The 17,620-nt window shown below is 36.9% G+C and overlaps 1 pseudogene; it reads left to right on the top strand.

Annotated features, from left to right (window-relative positions):
- The first annotated feature begins 14,408 nt into the window (after window positions 1–14,408).
- LOC145956074 (secreted RxLR effector protein 161 pseudogene) lies at window positions 14,409–14,906 on the top strand (annotated as a pseudogene).
- Window positions 14,907–17,620: the final 2,714 nt, after the last annotated feature.

The following is a 17,620-nucleotide window of genomic DNA, read 5'->3' as shown; positions in this document are numbered from 1 at the left end:
TACAATAACGGTAAAGCCAATACGGCCGTATTATATTCAATACGGCCGTACTGGCGAAAACTTCTCTATAAATAAGCCTCCCCCCTCTCATTTTTGCATACCAATCTTCATTCTCTGCATATTTTGTTTGTGAGTGCACCCTAGACAGCTTCTCAGAAATGGCAGAGTCATCCCGAAAAAGACAGAGAGCCCCAGCTCGACGTGAGATGACGGATCGACACAGGCAACGGCTGGAGCTCATAGAGACATTCAACTTCGAGCCGTCAAGGGTGCTCGACTTTGACCTTCTCCGAGCAGTGGGCTTGGAGGATGACGTCAGGGGTTACTTCGGCAGCATAGGATGGGGATTTCTCCTTGATTCCCCTTCTCAGCTGTACTTGACAGCCACGAAGGAGTTCCTGGCCTCCGTCGGTATTACTGAGTCGACGAACAATTATGGGGAAGATGTCTGCTCGGTTGACTTCTGGATGAATCAGGGGTACCGCTCCTTGACTTTGGACGAGTTCAATGTCCAGGCAGGATTTTTCAGCCGCACTGATCAGCTGGAATTTCGTGATGCCATATGTGAGTGGCCTGATCAGTGGACTCCGGTTGACATGTGGAGATTGCTCACTGGCCGAGAAGATTACCATTCAGGGGTAAAGGGCTCCCGGCTTCCGACCGCTCTTCGGATCTGCCACAAGATCCTTACCAATACTATCCATGGCAGGTCCAAGAGCCCCGAGTCGATTACTCGTCCGGACCTGCTGGCATTATATTGCATGGCCACCGGACGGAAGGCCAACCCTGGATATTTCTTCCTCGAGCATGTGAAGAAGCTGGGGACACGAGAGGGGGGAGAGTCTAGACAGGGGTATATCTTGGTCGCCCCACTCCTCTCACAGCTGGCGGAGACATGGGGATGCCCCGATGGCGAAGAGCCAAGGGCGCTGGCGCCAAAGCTGATCGGTGCTACCACTTTGATTAGCATGAGGATCATTACTAGATCAGCTGGGGGGTTTGTACGAGTAGATGGCCCCGATGCCTATGCCGACATCCTCAATGACCTCGACTTTGAGGGCGATGGCAGCCCACAGCCAGAGACCGGCACTTCGCAGTCGGATAGGGCCTACTTTGATGCCCGCTTTGACGCTTTACAGCAAAGCATCGATACTCGATTCGATGCTTTTCAGCATAGCATCGGCACATGGCAGCAGAGTACAGATGCTCGACTAGATACCTTGGTGCAGGGGTTCGACAACCTCTCCGTCTGGATGCATCGTCGCTTCCCGGACCCGCCACAGGACCCGCCGGCAGAGGAGTGAAGACCGGCTTCTGTTTTCTTGCTTTTTCATGCATTAGTTTGGTAGGGCTTAGCCCCATTTCTCAAATTTTCCTTGTACAAATTCATTTTTAGTAATGAAATTTGCCACTTTTGAATTCAAAATTCTCTAGCAATTTAAATTCTGTACAGCAAAAGCCAAAAACATAAAAAAGGCAAAATACAGAAAAAGCCAAATCAGAAGAAAAGGCAAAATACAGAAAAAGCCGAAAATGAAAAAAGGCAAGGATATAGAAAATCCAACAAACAGTTTGTACAGAATAACTGAGCCTGGAGAGGCTTACCAAAATACTCCTCATCCTCCACATCAAAGAATAAATGAGCCTGGAGAGGCTCGCAGAAATAATACTCCCCAGAGAGAACCTCAACTCATGCTCTTGGATTCAAAATCCCCAGCAAGAGCTATCAAGCAAGATCGTCAAAATCCCCAATGGAAGTACGATCTCCCAAGCAGAATATCCAAGTCAAAGGACTTAAACTTCCTCAGTGAAGATAGCTCTCCAACTCAAGTGTCGAGTGAGGCTAAGCCTGTAGAGGCTTCCTAAATAATACTCTGGGATACATAAGATCCCTCATTCCCCAATCGCCTACTCAGAGGCATCCCTGCAAAAGGAGAAAAATCAAAAAACATCAATAACCATTCCCCAAGCGGAATCCGGCACTCAGCCGAACACTGAACCCCATTCCCCAATCGCCTACATAAGAGGCACTCCTTCAAACGGAAAAATCATAAAAAGATCAATAATCATTCCCCATGTGGAATCTGGCTCTCAGCCAATCATTGAACATCAAGGTGATATGCCTAACAGAAGAGGCTAATCAAAATCAACATCCAGAATCCCCAGCGGATAACAGCCTACACAGAGGCAGCAAAAAATCAGAAAATCAAAAAGAGTTACCCGAATAAGGATAACCGGGATACTCCACCAACGTCGAAAGGACGTCAGCCAATCATAAGGCACCGCTCACATCAGAAAGAGCATCTTTGTGTATGCACCCCAAAGGAATCAGAAATTCCCCAGTGGGCACCAACTACGCAATGGAAAGTTGGGACACAAGAACCTATGAGTAACTGCACATCCCCTAGACGGATCCCTGCGTTATCCAGCCCTCAGTGGCACAAAAATCGAAAAACAACCGTCGAAGCAGCATCGTGGACTGTGGAGACAAAATCATCACAAATCCCTGAAAAGGAAATATTCACGCTACCCCCGTCGTCACAAACACGGAGGTATGCAGCTTCCGGCTCGAGCAATGAGCGAAGCTATCTCTGGAAAGGAGGTACTCACTGCTTACCGTTGTCACAAGGGTACTTAGCTTCCGGCTCAAACAAAGAGTGAAGCTAAGCCTGGAGAGGCGGTACTCACAGCTTCCAGCTTGGGCAGCAAGCAAAGCAAAGCCTGGAGAGGCGAAACTCACACTGCTCACCGTCGTCACAAAGGTGCTTAGTTTCCGGCTCGAACAAAGAGCGAGACTAAGCCTGGAGAGGCGAAACTCACACTGCTCACCGTCGTCACAAAGGTGCTTAGTTTCCGGCTCGAACAAAGAGCGAGACTAAGCCTGGAGAGGCGAAACTCACACTGCTCACCGTCGTCACAAAGGTGCTTAGTTTCCGGCTCGAACAAAGAGCGAGACTAAGCCTGGAGAGGCGAAACTCACACTGCTACCGTTGTCACAAGGGTACTTAGCTTCCGGCTCGAACAAAGAGTGAAGCTAAGCCTGGAGAGGCGGTACTCACAGCTTCCAGCTTGGGCAGCAAGCAAAGCAAAACCTGGAGAGGCTACTCGACAATTTTCCACCGGAAGACGCTACAAGTCAGAAGGTCGGCGCATCACCCGGACAATTGGGTCAACTCCTTTACTTGTCAGCCGATACACCAAAAGGCCGTCCGACTAAGTAAAGGGGGGGCAGCTGTAGACCCCTAAAATTGTCCGGGTCGGAAATAAAGCTTGAAGACTCTCGAAGACTGAAGGAAGATCAGCCAGAAGGACTCCTGGAAGGCCCTAGGAGGGTTCTCTGTAGGTCTAGAGGTCTTAGAATAGCTCAAAATAAGGAAATGGAGGGAATGAAGCCCAATACGGCCGTACTGAACTTAATACGGCCGTATTGAAGCTTCAATACGGCCGCAGTGAACTCAATACGGCGTATTGAAGTTTCAGAAACTTCAATACGGCCGTACTGAAATCAATACGGCCGTATTGAAGCTTCAATACAGCCGTATTGAACTCAATACGGCCGTATTGAAGTTCAAAAATTTCAATACGGCCGTATTGCTTCTGTAGGCCGTATTGCGCCTATTCCCTATAAATATGACGTCAATTGGACGTCATTCCACACTTTTTCAGATAGTTTTAACCCTCTCCTTGAGTATTCTGGGGTTTTTGAGCAGTGTTCTGCCCTAGAAATCACTCGGAGAGTTGATCCGACGAAGTTCTTGAGCCCCGAGCCATTTTGCTTGAGGATCGAACCTAGTCGAAGGGAAATCCTCCGGATTTCCATAGTTAAAAGTTTTTAGAAGGAGCGAGCGAGCTTGTAGAGCGAGGGAACGCCAAAAAGCTTCCCAGTTTTACTCAATATATAAAAGCACGCTTCAAGAGGTTTCTTCTTAAATCCTTCCTTTTACTGCTTTCTGTGTGCATATTTAAACTGTCATCATGTAGATAGTTAATTTATAATTGCTTAGAATAAATAGGGGTAATTTAGTAATTTTACGCTGTTATTTTAGAAAATAATCTGTCATAGGGAACCCGAAAGGGGCGCTGTGGGGTGCTAACACCTTCCCCACGCGTAACCGACTCCCTTACCCAACTCTGGTTGTAATGGCCAAAGTTGATTTATAAAATCAATTGCCTTATCCCTTTTTCCAATGTTTTGAGTAAAACATTGGTGGCGACTCCACGAACCCTCCTTTTTGCGAAAACCACTAATCCATGGAGGGTCCCGCTTGGGATTAATATGGATTGGTGAATCATTTAATAAAATTGCTCGTTTGACAAGGTCTCAGTTTGAGAATACGTCATTCTAGCAATCCATATTTTTAAACAAATAAACGAGTCCAACCATCCTTCGCGCATGCCGAAAGCCCGTTTGGGCCGGGTGGCGACAAGCGTGAGTTAGGTAATGACTCTTTACCTGAATGAGGTCGGGCATGGGTTTGGACATGCTAGGTGTGATTGCCACAAGGGCTCTCTTCCTCATTAACATCGGGCGTGGTAGTTTAGTGTCAAGCGTTCGCGAGTCAAAGGTTCTCTATCTCAATGATGTTGAATGTGAGGAGAATGGTGCTCAAAGTAAGATGCCCAATGAAAAACTTGTTTCATACTAAGTGTTGAATATATGTTCATAGATTGGATTGCTCACATGATACAAGTTGATGTATGATTTCAATGTTTTATACATTGATCTAGGATAATGTATATTGATGTTTAAACTGTAGGAAGTTGTAGGTTGTTGAATGGTGGAATGTAGCAAGAGTTGTATGTTGTGTAGTTTTGAGTAGTTGTGTAGTTTTGAGTAGTTGTGTTGAAAATGCTTAAGACACTGTATTGAGTTGTGTTGATTGATTTAGGACTAAAAAAAGGGTGTTGTTTTAAAAAGTTGAATATCCCATTGTGAGGATATGTTGTTGTGATACTCTACGAGCCTAGTTGATTTGAAAATCCTTCTTGAAAAGATGACTCTTGAAGTATAGTGTTATTCTTTTCTAGGATCTTATTTGATCATGTATATGGGTCAGGTCAAGTCATACGTGCATAAAGTGACCGATGTAAGTCCATATGGGGGCAAGGTTGAGCCATACATGTACAAAGTGACCAAACTAAGTAAGGTATAAGGTCATAGACAATAATCCCTAACTAAGTACTGGAAGGGGTGCAATATTTGGAGGATAGTCAGTGGGATAGTTCCATAAAAGGCTAATTATGCATGTTAAGATCGTGATAGGCTCACACCCAAACTGTTCTACCTTGACAAGAATATTAGACTTTCCTACTTCAAGTGAAAAAATTCGAGAAACCATGTCGCATTGTGACTTTTTATCTAAATTATTGTTGATTTAGCAAGTCCAAAATGATCATGTTGCTAAGTTGGTTCAGTAGAGTCAAACAACTTAGATTATTTACCTGTGTTGTAAGAAATCTTTTAGTTGAATGTGTAACAATGCATATAATTGTTATGGGTACCTATAACATGTTGATTGTGTTATGTTGTTCATATGACATATTGAAATGTTGGTGAGTTGCATGATTTGTGTTGTAAGTTGAGAATTTGTGCAGTTGTGTTGCAAGTTAAGAATGTTGTTATGTTGCTAAGTTATTACCTTAAGTGGTTGTTGAATGTTGAGTTGTTTAAGTTGTTGTATAGTTAGTTTAATACTTTTATACCATGTTTTTTCTTTTGAAATCCTAGCTTACCCTTGCATGTTTTCTTCCGATTAGACTATGATGATCATACTTGGTATGAAAACAGGATAGGATTAAACTAAAGGAGGAGTACATTTTTGGGAGGCATGTATTGAAGGATGACGATATTGTTTTTAGCTACCTCGACATAGCATATATTTTGTAGTTATTGTTTAATAAGTAACTTAGGTTTACACTTTCAATACTAAGGGATTTATAGTTATAGTTATGTTGCTTGTATAGTTATCGTTGTAGTTCCATTAAGGAATTTATTTTTTAGTTATTAATGAAATTTTTATTCACACGCGCGCGCGCGCGCACACACACACACACACACACATATATATATATATATATATATATATATATATATATATATATATATATATATATATATATATATATATATATATATATATATAACATGTATATTCAGACACTGCTTGCATATTAACCCTAGGTAGTTAGATCTATATTTTTCTATTATTAGTTACTGAGTTGTAAAGATAGGAACTTGTCAGGTCGTTACAACTATTTCATGAACAGTCACATTCTTCATGAATGAAAGATCCTTCATCTCCTATAAATAGGGAGGCTTGTCAAGTGGTTGAGCATCTCATTCCATCCAATCCATTCAAGAATCATATTTCATGTTTTATTTGGTAAAGATGAAAGAAATTGAGAGGAAATAAAAAAGAAGGGAAGAGATTGAAGAAGAGAATAAAAATTAATGTTGTTTGATAAGAGAAAAGTAGAAGAAAAAAAAAGTGAAAGGAAGATTGAAAAGATTTTTTAATATAAAAATAAAAAAATTATTATTACTATTAATATTTTATTTTAATTTTTTGTATTTTATTTTTATTTTTCTTAAGTATTATTTTGTATTTTAAAAAAGCAACATAATCAATTATGTCTCACAAGTTAAACAATTATGTTGCATTTGTCACATTATCTCTTCACAAATCCATGCAAAATGGTGTGTGAAAGTTTTTTGGGTGAGATCCACATTGTTTTTTATGCAAGTTTTTGCTTCTTCTACATTCCTAAACCATGAATCTACAATAATAATTCACACATTTCTTGATTCTTCAGTGTTGTCGAATGCATGCTTAGAGAAAAAGATAAGTAATAGATTGAGAAAGTTCTTGTAATTTTCTTTGAAAAAAAAAATAGTTATTTCTATTACACTTAATTGAGAGATAATAATTCAATAGAGATAAAATTCTATGAATGATCTTATTGAAAAAGAAAAAAAAATATTTGTAATCTTACTTTTATAATGAGGATCTCTAAATCACACCGAGAGAAAGTTTGTCATGTAAGAGTTATGATGTTATTTTTCTACTTTTTTATTTTTATTTTTACATAATACCTATTTTACAAAAGTTCAAAATCTCCCACTCTTATTCCTTTCCACCAAACAACTCATTACATTAATACTTCTCACACACTTTCACTCTTTATTTCTTTTCTGTTCTATTTCATGGAACCAAAATGAATGTTAATAATATTGAAGGGATTTTTATGATATTCTCGGTCAAACAAATATATCTCATAACGTAACGTGTAGTATTTTATGTTACATTACATGTGACTAATAATTAACTACGCGATGCAAATAGTTTTGTTTATTCAGAAAAAATTGTTTCTTAAAAAAGAAACATATATTTTGAATTTCTTTTAAGATTATTAAAAATAAAAACTATTATCTTTTTAACTGAGTTAAGTTAATTTAAAAAATGTGTAATAAGGTGATGGATGTATACAAATCTTTTTTTTTTTTTTTTTTCTGAGCAATCACTAAAAAAAATTCCTCGTTTATCCTCGAAAATTTAATTACTTATCCACAAACGCATAAGAAATTTTTTTTTTATAGAACCAACGAATTGATATCTCGTAACACAAGAAAAAATAAATTTGATGTAAATAACTAAATATAAATATACTATTACATTATTTTTAATTAAATAAGATGATATTACGTACATTCTTCAATTGGTGGGTATAGATTTGTATGAAAGTCTCGGTTTATCACTGCTTTTTGGCTATTATTACGGTGATCGAAGTTTACATTTTCTTTTTTTAATCGGAAAACAACCATTGTCTTAAAAAAAGAAAAAAAAAAGGTATAAAGAGTATTTTAAACCCATTTATCACAATCAATATTTGTTGCTCTGATTGATACGGTTGATATTTTATGTTTTGTAACTCCGTTTTAATTGGTTAATAAGTGTATTGCTTTATTGTAATTATAGTTACAACTTTTGAATTATTTTTCTTTATGATGAATTTAATATGAATATATGTAATTGTTACTCTTAAAATGGCACCTATTATTCTGAATAAAAGTACCACCTTTTCATATTCTCTTTTCTCGTTTATTATTAGTGGTATCAAGAGTTGGGTTAAGAGAAAGGCAGTAGTCCAAGAGTGTAAAAAAAAGGAAAGAAGAGAACAATTATCCCACCAATGACTTCTGAAAATTTTGTGCAGCCAGCCATTCCATGTTTTGATGGTCACTATGACCATTGGAGCATGCTGATGGAGAATCTCTTGAGATCCAAGGAATTCTAGCAGGTTGTTGCAGATGGTGTGGCAACACCAGGGGATGGTGCAACTCTAACAGATGCCCAACAAAAGGAGCTTGATGTGATGAAATTGAAAGACTTGAAAGCCAAGAATTATTTGTTTCAAGCCATTGATCGATCTATCCTTGAAACTATTCTTTGTAAAGATACTTCCAAGGATAATTGGGATTCAATAAAAAAAAATATCAAGGCTCCTTGAGAGTTAAACATGCTCAACTTCAAGCTTTGAGAAGAGACTTTGAAGTCCTTCAAATGAAGGAAGGTGAGTCTGTAACTGATTATTGTTCAAGGACCATGAATTTGCTAACAATATGCGATTTCATGGTGAAAAAATGAATGATATAGCCATTGTTGAAAAAATCCTACGCTCCTTAACACCAAAGTTTGATTATGTGGTGTGCTCAATTGAAGAGTCAAATTGATGATCTCTCCCTAGATGAGCTTCAAAGTACTTTGTTGGTCCATGAACAAAAGATGAACAAAAGTTCAACAATGGAGGAACAAGCATTGAAGGCTTCTACCAATACTCCTTCATACAACTCTAGAGGAAGGGGTAGAGGTAGAAGTAAAGGAAGAGGGCGTGGAGGTCGTGGAAATAGAGATTTAAGCAATAACTCTAGAGACAACAATGACCAATTTCAAGGCAATGATAGAGGGAGAGATCATAATAAATCAAAGGTAGAATGCTTTAGATGTCATAAATTTGGTCATTATTCTTCTGAATGTTATACTAGACTACCTAATCTTAAAGAAAAGGGTGAAAGTTCAAATTTTATCAAGGAGAAAGAAGTAGAAACCCTGTTGATGGAAGTTGAAGATGCAAAAGACAGCGAGGCAGAAATTTGGTATGTAGATACTGGTTGTAGTAATCACATGAGTGGAAGTAAGTCCTCTTTCTCATATTTAAATGAAAATTTTCATTCTACCGTGAGCTTTGGTGATTGCTGTAACGTTTAAAAAAAATGAAGTAGCCAGAACGGCACGTTCCCAAATTAGAACGGGCCGTTCCAAACTACTGAAGGAGAACGGGCCGTTCCGGAAGGAGAACGGGCCGTTCCGGAGGGAGAACGGGCCGTTCTGGATGAGTCCCGGAATGGGCCGTTCTGATTTTAGAACGGGGCGTTCTGGGCGTGGACTTTGTGCATGATTTGGGAGTTCGGAACGGGCCGTTCCGAACTCGGTACGGGCCGTTCTGGGGAAATCCGAAAGTCTATAAATAGGGGTTGGGGGCCTTCAGGAAAATGTGAGTTTTTAGAGAGAAGTTTTAGAGAGAAGGTCTCTGGGTCAGTGAGCTCATTTCTCTCCCAAATTTCTATGTTTGACTCCTTTTCTCCTCTAGACCACTAATGCCTTCTGACTTTTCTTGAAATTCATATTAGAAAGCTTGCTTTGGGAGGATTGAAGTTCCAGGTTGAACTTTGGAAGGGAATTCTATTTCGTCACAGTTGATGGCTATTCTGAGCCAATCTTCAGGTGAGGGAAGTTAGAGTGTAGAATGATTAAGTTGTTGGGTGTGGAGTGAGTAGTTGTTAACTTAAGTTGTTCATATGTTGTGTGTTGATAATATGTGATACGTTGTTAAAGTTGCTATACGTGGTAAAACTAAGTTGTTTTTATGTTGTTTATTGTTGAATTATTAATAAGTTAAGATGTATAAGTTGAAGTAGTTTATTGATGTAAAAGTTGTTTAAAGTTGTATAAGTTTCCTATTGTTGAAAGATGCTTATTGTTGTACGTTGCCTCAAGTTGAAAGTTGTTGAGCTGATATATGTTGTTGATTTATAAGCTGATTAAACTTTGATGATAAGTTGTTGATCACTAAGACTAGGGGAGATGTTTTCAAAGTTGCTCATCCCATTGTGTGGATTGAGATAGTTGTGGTGCTTTGAGAGCCCAATTTGTTGAAAAACCCTCCTTGAGAAGTTGTCCCTTGGAGTGGATGTTGTATTGTTCTCCTCTAGGACTTAGTTGATCCCGTGTGTGGGCAAGGTCGAGGCACACGTGTACAAAGCAACCACAGTATAGGGGCCAGGCCGAGTTATACTGATTACATCGGCCAGAAGTTGAGATACATAGTACTAAGATGATAAGTTGAAAGTTGTTTTAAAGTTGAAAGTTGTTTAAAAGTTGAATCCCTTAGTACTATGTGGGCGACATGGAAATAGTCTATCCATGTCATGGTTGAATGACCAATTTGAGTAAGGTATCTTGTTAGAGATGCAGTCTTTGACTAGATACTGGAGGGTGCGTGGTACTTAGAGGACAGTGGGTGGGCTAACTCCACATGTGGATTGGTGAAGCTAGCCAAGGCCGTGGTAGGCTCATACCCAAACCCTCATGTCCTGACAATAGTACTGGACCTCCGAGTCTAAGTGGCACACCTGAGAAATCAACTATTGTTGTCTATACCTGGTTCTCTTCGGAGTTCCTAAAGCTGTTCTATACCTGACCTAGTGGAGATAGGTCAAACGCTGGATTTGGTAGGGTTTATGCCACCTAGACTACTCAACCTCAGTTGTTGGAGATCTCCCAGTTGTACATGCGTGAGTCGTGACGACGCATTAAATATTAAGTTGTATATTGTTGTTGTTGTATTAAAGTTGCTTCTAAGCTGTATGAATGAGTTGGGTTTTATGTTGAACTGCATGGTCGTTTGTGATGATGATTGTTATGCATTTATTGCATGATTGTTAATATGATGAAGTGTGTGGTGTCTTGATTCATGATTGATAGTTGGATGATGTGGAGTATAGTTTTATTCTGTACTTATATGATTGGTTTTGAACTCTAGCTTACCCTCTTGTTTCCATGTGGATGGACTGCGATGATCATACCTTGTATGGGAGCAGGTCAGGGCCAGATTAGAATTGAGGTGACCGCTGCGAGACGGGGAGTTTTGATCCTCGTGTTAGAGTTGCCACCTTGAGTAGTAGTTTTGTGCTTGACCGGCACTAGGAGATAGTAGTTTTGGATAACTGTATAAATACCTAATACTTAAAAACTTAATGATTTATATATATTTTTTTATTTTTTTGTATTTATAAGTTATCCAATTTTATTATTTATCTTAGTTCACTAGTAGTAGTGCGATTCCACTAAGTGTAGAGACCATGGCGAGTCGTTACAATTGCTCTACTGTGAAAGTGATGGGAAAAAGTGACATAAAAATAAAAATCAAGAATGGTTTTGTAGAAACAATTTCTAATGTGCTGTATGTCCCTGACTTGAAAAACAACTTGTTAAGTGCTGGTCAATTACAAGAAAAATGTTATGAAATTTTTATTAGCAAGGTTCTTATGAAATTATTGATCCTGTTCGAGGTGCTATTGCAGTTGTAAACATGAGTTCAAACAGGTTATTCCCGTTGAAAATTGAAAGCATTCAATCTGGTTTATTGGCTAAAGCTACTAATTCTGCTTGGTTGTGGCATTATCGTTATGGCCATTTGAGCTTTAGTGGACTGAAGACCCTTGAACAAAAAGACATGGTGACAGGCCTTCCACAAATTTTCATTCCTTCTCATGTATGTGAAGAATGTGTTGTTAGCAAACAACATCGTTCTCAATTCCCTAATGGAAAATCATGGAGAGTAAAGAGTGTTTTGGAATTGGTTCATTCTGATATTTGCGGTCCAATAAATCCTTCTTTGAATGGAGGTAAAAAATACTTAATTACTTTCACATATGATTTTTCTATAAAAACGGGTCTATTTTTTGCATGAAAAATCTGAAGCTCTCTCTTCATTCAAAAGCTTCAAAGCTCGAGTTGAAACTGAATCGGGAAAGACTATTAAGTCTCTTCGAACAGACCATGGTGGAGAGTATTGTTCAGATAAATTTTTTATTTTTTGTGAAAAACACAAAATCCGGAAGGAGTTAACAACAACATATACACCACAACAAAATGGTTTCTCAGAGAGGAAAAATAGAACCATTCTCAACATGGTACGGAGCCTCTTGACTAGGAGTAGTTTCAAAAGATTTTTGGCCTGAATTAATTAACTGGAGCGTGCACATTCTAAATAGAAGTCCCACATTTGCTGTTAGAGCTGTCAAAATGGGCTTGGCCCGATGAGCCAACCTGGTTCACCACGGGTTCGAGCCGGGTTGGGTTAAAAAAATTTGAAAATTTTAATACGGGTCAAATTTGAACCCGGCTCACTAACAACCCGACTCACCCGGGTTGAACCCGTGGTGAGCCGGGCTGACCCACCAACCTATGATTAATTTTTTTTAAAAAAAATACAATAATTATTGGGCTATAATGCAACCCAACATGAGACAATAATGATTTAATGTTGGATTGTGATTTGTAATTTTTATGATTTTGGATTGTATTTGAAGTTTAAGATGATTTTGGATTATATTTAAAGTTTAAGATGATTTTGGATTATATTTATCTATTTGAGATTATTTAGATTTGACTTGATTGTATTTAAAATTATCATTTAATGTTTGGGATGAATGATTCATTTATGGATGTCTTAATTAAGAATCTCAGATTTTTAAAATAAGTTTAAATTTTTGGGCTTTAGTTGTATATTAAGAAAAAAAAATGAATTTTTTTTTAAAGGTGAGCCAACCCGTTTAACCCACCAACCCGTGATGGGCCGGGCCAGGCTCGATTTTTTTTAGCTCACTGATAAATGAGCCGGGTTGGGTTGACCCACCAAATGATCAACCCGTGGTGGGCCGGGCCGGGCCGAGTTGGGTAGCCCGTTTTGACAGCTCTATTTGCTGTGAAGAATATGACACCAGAGGAGGCATGGAGCAGGAGAAAACCAACTGTGGACCATTTCAGGATTTTTGGGTACATTACTTATGCTCATATTTCTGACAAGAAAAGATCAAAGCTTGATGACAAAGGTGAAAAATATATCTTTCTTGGTGTTAGTGATCAATCAAAAGCATATAAACTGTATAATCCTATCACTAAAAAGATCATTATTAGTCATGATGTTGTTTTCAATGAAGAAAGATTTTGGGAAAATAACATAGATGAAACAAAGCAAATACTTGCAAACTTTGATGGAGATATTGAAGATGAAGAGTCACAACTAATGGAGCTAGAAGAACAACAAATTCCAACAACCACGTTTAATGAAGAGAGACCTCAACGTGCAAGGAGAAGGCCTACATGGATGTTTGATTTTGAGGTAATAGGAATTGAAGACCCCATTACTCATTTTGCTTTGTTTTCAGAAAGTGACCCTACAACCTTTGAAAGTGCTATTAAAGAAGAAAAATGGAGAAAAGGGATGGATGATGAAATTGATTCCATTGAAAGAAATGATACTTGAGAGCTGTGTGATCTTCCAGATGGGCACAATACCATAGGAGTGAAATGGGTTTTCAAAACAAAACTGAAAGAAAATGGTGAAGTGGATAAGTATAAGGCACGTTTGGTGGCTAAAGGCTACAAGAAACAATATGGGGTTGATTACACAGAAGTTTTTTCACCAGTTGCAAGGAAAGACACAATCAGGTTGGTAGTTGCATTAGCAGCACAAAATGCTTAGCCTATTTTTCAACTAGATGTAAAATCAACATTTTTACATGGTTACTTGGAGGAACAAGTATTTATTGATCAATTCCCTGGCTATGTGAAAATAGGAAATGAGAACAAAGTTTACAAACTAAAAAAGGCTCTTTATGGGCTAAAACAAGCCCCTCGAGCTTGGTATAGTCGCATTGAGTCTTATTTCATAAAAGCTGGTTTTACAAAGTGTCCTTATGAGCATGCATTGTTTGTTAAATCTAGAGAAAAAGGAAAGTTGCTTATAGCATGCTTGTACTTTGATGATCTTATGTTTACTGGAAATTGTACTGTCATGTTTGATGAATTCAAGAAGTCTATGATGAATGAATTTGAAATGACTGATCTTGGCATGATGCACTACTTTTTTGGCATAGAAATAGTGCAATCAGAAAGTGGAATTTTTCTTTCCCAAAAGAAATATGTGGGAGAAATTCTAAAAAGATTCCATATGCATGATTGCAATTCTACAAACACTCCATTGAGCGTGGTTTTAAGTTATGCAAAGATCATGAAGGAAAAAAAATAAACAGTACACTTTACAAACAGATTGTGGGTAGCTTAATGTATCTAACTGCAACTAGACCAGATATAATGTATTCTGTAAGTCTGATTAGCAGGTACATGGAGAATCCTACAGAAATATATTTACTTGCTGCTAAAAGAATTCTTCGTTACTTGCAAGGAACAAGAGAGTTTGGACTATTTTACAAGAAAGGTGAAAAGTCCAATCTATTGGGATTCACTGATAGTGATTATGTAGGAGATCAAGATGATAGAAAGAGTACTTCGGGGTTTCTTTTCATGCTTGGCACAAGCGTTGTCTCTTGGTTCTCTAAAAAACAACCTTTTGTTACTTTATCAAGCACAGAAGCAGAATTTGTTGCAGCAACTGCTTGTGCTTGTCAAGGTATATGGCTAAGGAGAATCCTTGAAGAGTTGAAATTCCAGCAACATGGGCTACTAGGATATTTTGTGACAATAATTCAGCAATCAAACTTTCAAAGAATCCAGTACTATATGGAAGAAGCAAACACATTGATGTCAAGATCTATTTTCTAAGAGATCTGAGCAATGATGGAGCCATTAAATTGATTTATTATCGGAGTGAAGATCATGTTGTTGATATTTTCACCAAGGCACTCAAGAGAGAGTCATTCATGAAGCACAAAAGGTTTCTTAGGGTCTGCACGCTAAATTTTGTGAAGCCTTTAAACTGAATGTTAGCAAACATCCGTTTAAGAGAAAGTCTGTTGATACTTTATGTTTTGTAACTCTGTTTTAATTTGTTAATAAGTGTATTGCTTTACTGCAATGATAGTTACAAATTTTGAATTATTTCTCTTTATGATGAATTTAATATGAATATGTAATTGTTACCTTTAAAATGGCTCCTATTATTCTGAATAAAAGTACCACCTTTTCATATTCTCTTTTTTCGTTTATTATCAGATACTACTCTTGAATTTGAGTCTTTAAGTTTAATAAAAAAACGTGTTAAAAAGAATAATCTTAATATGACTAAGATTATTAATTTTCAACGAAATCAATAAATACTCTTATTAATATCATAATAAAAAAATAACTATTTACAAGAGAAGAAAATATAAAAGTAATTTGTTTATATCTGGTCAGAGCTAATGTATATATTTTGCATTTTTATATTTAATATTATATATATATATATATATATATATATATATAATATTAAGAATTCCTATGTTACTTTTGTTCTTTTAATTTTTGCACTATTAAGAGTTGGGGGAGGTTAAATGCATGTAATTCCCTACAATAGTACAAGACAAAAGCATTTGGTTATTTCTTTGCTTTACTATATACATTTTTTTTAGTTTTATATTATTCTGGGCTATATTTGAGAGAATAAGTTTTCAGTTAATCAATAATGGAAGTGTTGATCTAGAGAAAGTGTATCCATGGCTGGATGTGTGATCAATCCTTAATTAATTACCCTCCATTATTTGCACTATCCTCCGAATTAAGTAACTATCAACTTTTTAATTTTTCCGTCTTATTTAGAATCCATTTGAAAAAGATTTATGATAACAATAAAATATTCTTTCTTTTAATATTATCGTATTTATGGGATTATAAATAAATAAATAACTATTGATAACATATATATTATTCACATACATGTGTATGATGAATATATGAAAGAAATATTACTTATAATTTACTTTGATATTTATAATATTATTGATACATGTGTTCATAGATCAATTTGGTTTTGAATTTTGAGTAAATTAAAATATCTCCAATCAATTTTATTTAGTTTGTTTTGATCGGATTTGTTAAAAAAAAAATTGTGATCTAAATATTATAAGAAATATTACATATAGTGATATATATAAAATATCATTATTATAAAATATATGTAAGTATAAATCTATTTGACATATAACTACATATAATTTTAGTGTTGATTTTTAATTAAATTTAACATGTATTATATGTCACTAAAGCATATGTAACACTATTGATTTGAATGTGTTGATTTAATTATATGATTAATTGTGTTCTTTAATTGTTAATTGTTGTTGAAAACTATAGTGGTCAAAGGGACCCTAAGAATTAAGTTAGCTTCTAAGCTAGTTGGGTAAGAGTTGTTTTAGTTCAACTTAAGGAATGGTATATAAATTTTTTTCCTTAAGATGTGAACCTCATAAATTCATATTTTAAGAAAAATTGGAGAGATGTTAAAAATAAGCTCTCTAGAAAGTGAATCTTCCTTCTCCTCTTTTTCTAATAAAATTCTTCCTTTTACCCTCTTCCATATATAGTTGATCTAGAGTGACTAAGTTGAAGATTCAATGTCATAATTTAGAACTTCTTCCTTTTCCTTCTTCTTTTGTGTTTGGAGTTGAGGAGAAAAAAGCTTTGTGAATTGAATTGTGATGTTGTACAATTGTTGTTTCTATTGCCTAGATTCATCATTGCATGATTAAAGTGGTGAAAATTATGAATCTAGGTGTAGTTGGAGAAGTGCTCTTGAAGGTGTGTTCTTGAGTTATTCTGATTGTGGATGTTTGAATGTATTGTTTTGAGTTTTTTTGGTGCTGTTTATTGTGCATACATGTGGTATGTTGGTTTGCATGTTGTCTTGGCCAATTAGATTGTAGGTTTTGAGACATTTGTTGGTTCTACTATGTGTAGAAATGAGCATCACACTGAGTGTGTCTTCATTGTGTTAGGCATGTCTCAAGTAAGGGGACTCTCTATCTTGACCATGCTAGACACGAGATTGGTAGCGTTAAGCATGGATTAAGTGGCACTAGGGGAGAGAACTCGAGAATTCTCTAACTTGATGATGTCCTAAAGGTGTGGTGTCCAACGTGATCAAGTTAGTAGATCACTACCTAAATGACATCAGATGTAGATTAAGTGGTGTCATACATGAATTAGGTAGAAAATATTTACCTAAGTGAGGTTGAACATGGATTTTGTCACATCAAGCACGAGATTCAAAGGTTCTTTGTCCTATCCACGCTGGGCATAGGTGGATTGATGTGGGCATGGGCGAGACAAAACACCCCTATCTCGATAGGTTGTGCGCACAAAAGGTAACGTCGGGTGTGATATGTTGAAATAAAGTATGATGTTCTAAGTTGTTTGCATGTTGAAGTATGGTGAATTTTTTATTTGAATGATGATATACGATGATGTTTAAAGTTTTCTGTTATGAATATTGATGAAGCTAATTAAGTTGTAAGAAGTTGAAGTTTAAAACTATATGTTGATAGATGATGATGTTGTAT

The sequence above is a fragment of the Cajanus cajan genome, chromosome 3 (assembly GCF_000230855.2).
Source record: "Cajanus cajan strain Asha chromosome 3, NIPB_CcT2T_4, whole genome shotgun sequence".
NCBI classification, from domain to species: Eukaryota; Viridiplantae; Streptophyta; class Magnoliopsida; order Fabales; family Fabaceae; genus Cajanus; species Cajanus cajan.
This window is presented reverse-complemented; position numbering and strand designations above follow the sequence as displayed.